General features: G+C 34.4%; 1 non-coding gene across 1 annotated transcript; it reads right to left on the bottom strand.

Annotated features, from left to right (window-relative positions):
- Positions 1-2,707: 2,707 nt before the first annotated feature.
- On the bottom strand, positions 2,708-2,780 carry TRNAT-UGU (transfer RNA threonine (anticodon UGU)). Its single transcript has one exon. It is a non-coding gene; the product is annotated as a tRNA-Thr (tRNA).
- Between the last annotated feature and the right edge of the window lie 5,476 nt (positions 2,781-8,256).

The following is an 8,256-nucleotide window of genomic DNA, read 5'->3' as shown; positions in this document are numbered from 1 at the left end:
TATAAATAAAGGTTATATCTTAATTTGTATTATTTTTGTGCTTTAAGGCTCCAGTAATAAACATAATAAATCAACACAAGTGTGTATCAGTGGACATAAGCATTTTTCTTTTTGAACTACACTTGCTTACCCAGCAAGTAGTATAGTCCTACTTTGTAAATATAGTACCCTTTATGCTTACGCACTGCTCCTTAAGTGTTTAGTTATTTACTCCAGATATTGATACTAATATTATTAATATTAACTAACATTGACAAAACACTTAGGTAGACATATTTTTGTCTTTCACTATATAAGGTTCCAACTTCTTTCCTAAATACTTGTCTGAATGCCGCTTGAAAATTTTTCTTGTTTAGACATGCCAGTATCATTCTAGTTGTAGTGGTGAAATGAAAAGAGGCAATCCTGTCTCCAGATTCATGTGTTTTTTATATATTGTCACCACTTTTTGATTCATTATATAGAGCCACCACTGATTTGCTATGTTGTGGCAGAGCCACTACTTTTGTACGTTATATTATGTAGCAATAAATAATTATAACTATTATAGTTTTAATAAATTAAACAGTCAAGAGTTTGATGTGATATCAGAAATCTTTTTTTCTGTATCACAGATAAAACAGTTAGCTATAGCTGCTGAACATATCCCTATAACATTTTGGCAGGGTATGTTTTTTTTATGGGGAGGCAGCAAAATGTGCATTCGCCTGTGTAACCAAAAATCCTAGCACCGTCCCTGTCAGCAACTATGTAAAACACAGCTTTAGGGGCCTATTTATTATGGTACGAGCGGACATGATCCGATATAGTGGATCATGTCCGCTGCACATCGATTAATGCCGACAGCATACGCTGTTGGCATTTATCAATGCTCCAGCAGTTCTTGTGAACTGCTGGTGCAATACCACCCCCTGCAGATTTGTGGCCGCTAGCATGGGGTGTCAATCAAACCGATCGTATTCAATCGGGTTGATTTCTGTCCGCCACCTCAGAGCAGACGGACAGGTTATGAAGCAGCAGTGTTTAGGAACCGCTGCTTCATAACTTCTGTTTAGGCTCGCCGAAACACGGGGCATTAAGCTCCATACGGTGCTTGATAAATATGCCCCTTTGTATTTTTAAGTAGTTTCTTAAACACTGGAATTTGTTTTTAACTCTTACAATTGCTATCTTTTCTCCCTATATGCATGCATCCTGGTTTAATAAAACTGATAGTGATGTGCATTGCCCTTTCAAATCTAGGGAAATCCGTTAATATTTTGGGGCGATTTTAACACAACACAAATCCATAAGCTTTCATTATATTATAATTTGGATAATATTTTAGTATTTTTCTTTGAGAGTTCAAGGTCCGGTAATAATTCTGAGATGGCCAATATATTGTAAAGGCAAAAACAGACAGGGCACTAGCTGTTAGAAAAGAGAATATTTGTTATGAGATACAGTTGCTTTAAATATGTAAATATAGAGGGGGAAAGATTATTGTCATGGGAATTAGATATGTGCAATTCGTTTCGGATCGATTCGGCAAATTCGGGAGATTCGGATCGAACCGAATTTCGGAATTAAAATACTGCCGAATTTACCGAATAAATCCGAATTAGTTCGGATTTATTCGGTAAATTCGGAAGGCCATGGATTACACTAGTATTGTACAGTATATTAGTTATATCACTCTGCTATGGGTTTACACCTAATATACAGTACATAATACTAGTCTAATCCCACCAAACACTTACCGAAATTCGAATTTCCAAACCGAATCAGCCGAATTTCTTCGAATCCGAATGAATCTGAAACGAATCCGAACCGAAACGATTCAAAATTTTCCGAATTCGAATTGATCCGAACCGAAATTCAAAAAATTCCCGAATCGATCATCGATCCGAACCGAATTTTTTCGGCCATGCACTTATCTAATGGGAATATTTTATTCATTAAAAACTATACTTGAGAAAAGCCACACACACTGTATGTTGAAAAGGAATGCAGAATTGATCTTTCATGTATTAAAATTTTATCAACTTGTATCTTTTTAAGAGTGTTCTCAATTAAGAATATTATCCGTCGGCATTTAGTTTTATTTAGTAATAAAGGTTTAATAGGTGTGAAATTGTTTTATCTTTGTTATTCTTTGGGCAAACATAATCCTAGTATAATAAAATTATTCTATTAGGGCAATGGTAATTCCAGTATTCGAGACAGATTTCTAGAGATTTGTATTTTGATACATCCCTAGGATTAGAATGTAGAAGAAGGCGTCCGCTTGCGAAATTTGGCTTTTTTTGGGGGGCCGGATTTATTCTTGTAAAAGGTAAAAACACACTAAAGTCTGAATTTGCACCGAGCTTAGTGTGTTTGCACTTTCACAAGAAAAAATCCAGCTCTGAAAAGAGCTGATGCACGAGTCGTCACCTTCTTCCACATTTGGATTTTAACAAAGAATACGAATGCACATCCCTACAGATTTCCTCTAAGGATTTCCCTACCTGAACACAGACAAGACAGTTATAAAGATTGAGTTTATGGGAAATGCTTACAATTTGGCCTTGTAGGGTTCATTGAATTGAGAAACATTGCGTTAGGAAACTTTCAAAGGCTACGGTTATGAGCAACAGATTGTATACATAGCTTTAAGATTAGTAGTAATAGTAATATTTTGGTATTTCACAAATCTATTTATATAACGGTTAAAAAAATTCAAACAAGGCCCCAGTGAGATTTGAACTCACGACCCCTGGTTTACAAGACCAGTGCTCTAACCCCTGAGCTATGGAGCCATATCTAAGTCTTTGGTAGATGTTTTTCTACTCACACTAATGCATCTGCTTACTCATGTGCCACACCTATGATTATGTCAGCAGACAATTACTGATGTATTACTTTTTTGTATGCTTCCTTTTCTAGTCTTGAGGCTTGTTTGTAAGCAAATTGTAGATTGAAGAAAAAAAACTTAAAGCTTACAAATGCAAAATATTAAAAGGCAATTTAAGCAAAGCTTTATAATTTTAAGTCTAGCAAATAAATTTATAGTCTAGTTTCCCTTTAATTGCAGCCATGCTTTACTGATGTATTTTATTTACTTTGTTTCTGTACTTTGTTCTGTATTTTCTGTATTTAAAGAGATTCTATACACACAAAAAATCCATATGAATAAGCAATATTTAAACATGCTGATTTTTATTCCATGAAAAAAATGTTAAGAGCGGCAATCGAATTTAACGTGCGTCAGGTTGGCACAACTTCAGAGCTCTGTTAACTGTTACTCGAGACAAAAAGTTGCTCATAATAATAATATATTATATTTACTTTCCCCAAATATGAAACTGACAATCTGCAAAAGGAAATACATGAACCTGACTCAAGGCAAATATAAGTACAATACATATATTTAGAACTTTATATTAACGCATAAAGTGCCAAACCATTGCTGAGGTGTCCTTAAGTAATAAAAAACATACTTCCCAAAAGACACCCATCCACATATAGCAGATAGCCAAACCAGTACTGAAACAGTTATCAGTAGAGGTAATGGTATATGAGAGTATATTGTCGATCTGAAAAGGGAGGGTAGGAGATGAATCTCTACGACCGATAACAGAGAACCTACGAAATAGACCGCCGTTAGGAAAATCATTGCATTCAATAGGTGGATACTCTCCACGTCCCTCTGACATTTGCTGTACTCTGAGAGGAATAGGGCTTCAAATGCTGAGAAGCGCATGTCAACGTAGAAATCTTAGCACAAACTTACTTCACCACTCCATAGGAGGCAAAGTTTTGTAAAACTGAATTGTGGGTGTGGTGAGGGGTGTATTTATAGGCATTTTGATGTTTGGGAAACTTTACCCCTCCTGGTAGGATTGTATATCCCATACATCACTAGCTCATGGACTCTTGCCCAATTACATGAAAGAAATATATATGCTGTATACCCTGACCCAGAGGACTATCAGAAACCCAACAGACAGGTGGTGCAAGATGCAAATAGTTTACAATCATATACAAGGAAAGAAAAAGTAGCATCCCATAAGCACTCTAAAAGGAACAAAATCCAATAAGTCAAAAAACAAAAACATGGAGAAAGGGGGGGTCTCAACCCTCAAAAAATGAGGAAGATGAAAAAATAATAACTAAAACTTAGCTTTTATTATATCAACAGAATAAAAAAGAAAAGTTAAAAGCAATTAAAAGCACTAAAAAAGTTATCAACATACAGGGGCATGAATGTTCCAATTTACAGTATTGATCCTATAAGCACAATATAAGTCTATAATCTGATATTGGGAGATATTTATCAAAGCGTCAACTGATAAATATGCTGGAATCCCACATCGTATGTGATACGAGATTGATCCGCGTAGTTGAAATGTGTGACGAAATATACGCTCCCGCGATCTCTATTCGACGCAGATCGATGCTTGCGTCATTACAGATGTTTCAAATTCACTTTCAACTCTATTTGACACTTTTCTCAATATATCATACATTTAACAGGTACACTCACGTCTATTCCGACGCAGCGTACCGAGTTTTCAAACCGCCACCCTTGAGGCCGCCGATGCCATAGAATGAAGCATATTACAAAATAAAAGTAAATGAGAAACTCTATTAAAATTGTATACCCTTTCTAAATCAAACAATATTATTGCTCCACATTTGGTGTACTAGTAGATATAGGGATACAAATTAAAAATACATTACTACTTATGGATTATAATACAACTTTGTCTCTCATTACAAAGCAAGGGGACAATATTATTTCTCCAAATTTGTTGCAAAGTTTTGCCCCAAACTTGTTGCACTAATAGATATAGAGATACAAATGAAATAAATACACAACATAATATAGCTAACTTCCTTTTTATTTTTTTTGAAAAATCTATTTGCACCATGTTTAAACCATGTAATACAAGTCCCACTCTCCACTTCGCACCAAATTTGACGCACACTTTTCGCACCAATTATGACGCAAACTCCTAAACAACCCACACACTAGTGATTTTTTTAACCACTTTTGATTTGAATATGCATAATCACATGATTTATGACATCAGCCAATCTGATTAAAATATACATTTAAACTATCACTAACTAATCAAATTGCTCAATACTTGTGTCATTGATCACTCATTAGAACTTGTAAGTGTCATTTGTTACATTGTGTATTATACTTTGAAAGTATGTATATGTGAAATAGTATTAAAGATAAACATTGATGCTGACATTAGGACACACAGTGTAATATTTTAGACAATGATTTTAAAATTTGAATTGATGTTTGATTCAATAAATCTTAAGCTAATAGCTCAAAGGATAGCCCACTTAACATTAAACTGTCACGATTCGATACAGCAATAAATTAAAATCACCTCTTTACTGTTTGCTATTTTCAGTGTATTTCTTCCTTCTCTTGAATTTATTTTTCAGTAAGAAATGTCATCTTATATACCCAGCCATTTTAAAAACACCTGTGTAGGGGGTGGTTTTTAAAACTAGATTAAAATCAGGAGGGGTTACACAGGTACAGGAGAGGAAAAATGGCCCATCTCTTAAAATATCCATTGAGTGCAAATAAATACATATGATATCCTGATTACAGTTATATTCACAATTATTCCTGCTCATAATAATAATACATTTACACTATATACATATAGAGGTATAAATAAACACGAAATATGAAAGACAACATTGTTAGAACAGAAAAAAGGAATTTAGGGACATGTAAATATGTTTGCAAATGATTTCTGACATAACACACACACACATATATATGTATATACTGTATATACTGTATATATATATATATATATACTGTATATAAACAAGTATGTGCCAAAGATATAGTACAAACTCTAACATTAATAATCATGGGATAAAAGCATATCATGACTTCTAGAAATACAAATACACATTCATTTATGTGAAAGTATCATATAACAAATATACAATAACTTTCTATGAGATATTGTTTGTTGAGGTATAAATGTAGCTATTTCTTGGACATAAACAGATGAAAAATAAAAGATTAGCTTTAGAGAAATGTGCTTGTTCATGGACTGTAATGAAATGGTATAAATAAAGTTGGGAAAAAACACAATAACCGCAACATAGATGACTGTTAGTTAACAACAGCCCAATGCTCATTGCGCCGTACTTGACGCGTGTGTTTTTGATGGGTTTTTTTTTATAAATAAGCGCATCTTATGTGGATCCGCGGGCAGTGATGTCTGGTGAGCGTATTGACGCCGGCGAATGCACCGAGATTGATGCTTTCTGACAACAAAGTTGCAACAGCACTACACTAATGGACTTGGGGATGCCTTATCTGGTTATATTTATATATATATATCTTTTCTTAATGAAGTCATGTAGGATCTTTTTCAATTTTTTTCTATTATGTGCCTGTATATTTATTAGTTACTTGGTTAATATTAACAATCACATATCTATACAATGAATTTGCATTGGACATGATAGAGTTAATTTAATTGAGTGTTTATTGTGCCCTCTAGTGGGGATGGTGTATAAATAGAAGTTGTTGTACAGTGTGAAAATTAGCTTGATAAAGGGATCATTCCTAAAACGTGTGCTCTGTTATCCCTTGTGTGTTTTCGAATAAACTCCTTTTTTTTGCAACCACTCCTAGACGTTTTATGACAAATTAGCAAGTCAGATAACTCTAATGAGATTGTCCACCATGATGCAATCTAACACCCCCAATCAAAATTAAGCACATTGCCAAACATGTGAGAAACACATTAAAGAGTATATATAATGTATAACATATGTCCCTCCCCCATGTTGCACAACCAATCATCTGCAAATTGCAATAATTTATCAATAATTCAAATATTATAAATAATGTTCAAACATATCAGAGACATTGAGGCCTATTTATCATTGTGCCAATCTCTACACATTCGCAGGAGTCAATACGCTCGCCAGACATCGCTGCCCGCAAATCTAAAAACACGCGCTTCAAGAACGGAGCGATGAGCATCGGACTATTGATAAATAAGAGTCATCGATGTTGTGGATATTCTGTTTTTTTCCAACTTCATATATACCATTTTATTACTGTCCATGAACAAGCACATTTCTCTAAAGCTAATCTTTTATTTTCCATCTGTTAATGTCCAAGAAATAGCTATATTTATACCTGAACAAACAATAATATTTCATAGAAAGGTATTTTCTATGTATTTGTTATACAAAAAAACTGATAAATTATATTTTCACATAAACTAGTGTATATTTGTATTTCTAGAAATCATTATATGCCTATCTTATGTTTTTTTGTTTTTTAAAATGATTATTAATGCTAGAATTTGTACATATATCTTTGCACATATTTTATAAATATGTGTTATGTCAGAATTTTTTTGCAAACATATTTACATGTCCCTAAATTCCTTTTTTTTGTTCTAAACAATGTTGTCTTTCATATCTCTATGTTTATTTATACCTCTATATGTATATAGTGTAAATGTATTATTATTCTGAGCAGGAATAATTGCAAATATAACATTTAATCAGGGTATCATATGTATTTATTTGCAATCAATGGATATTTTAAGAGCTGGGCCAGTTTCTCTCTGCACCTGTGTAACCCCTCCTGATTGAAGTCTAGTTTTAAACACCACCCCTACACATGTGTAAAAAAATGGGCTGGCATATAAGATTACATTTCTTAATGAAAATTAAATTCAAGAGAAGGAAGAAAAACACTGAAATTGTGTATTGTATTTTTGATCGGGTAGATTACGAGTTTTGTCGGTAAAGCTGTGCGGGGCCAACAAGCATTTTATGCTCACCGCTCACTTGCAGACAACGCTGGTATTAAAGGCTTTTTTAAACTCGGCGTTAGCCGCAGAAAAGTGAGCGGAGAGCAAAATTTTGCTCCACATCTCACCTCAATACCAGCGCTGCTTAAGGTAGCGGTGAGCTGACTAAACGTGCTCGTGCACGATTTCTCCATAGGGATCAATGGGGGAGAGCCGGCTGAAAAAAAAACCTAACACCTGCAAAAAAAGCAGCGTTCAGCTCCTAACGCAGCCCCATTGATTCCTATGGGGAAATACATTTTATGTCTACACCTAACACCCTAAAATGAACCCAGAGTCTAAACACCCCTAATCTTACACTTATTAACCCCTAATCTGCCACCCCGACATTGCCGACACCTGCATTATATTATTAACCCCCTAATCTGCCGCTCCGGACACCGCCGCCACCTATATTATAATTATG

This window comes from Bombina bombina, unplaced genomic scaffold (assembly GCF_027579735.1).
Source record: "Bombina bombina isolate aBomBom1 unplaced genomic scaffold, aBomBom1.pri scaffold_930, whole genome shotgun sequence".
Lineage (NCBI taxonomy): Eukaryota > Metazoa > Chordata > Amphibia > Anura > Bombinatoridae > Bombina > Bombina bombina.
The sequence above is the reverse complement of the archived record's forward strand: the minus strand, read 5'-3'. Positions and strand labels throughout refer to the sequence as shown.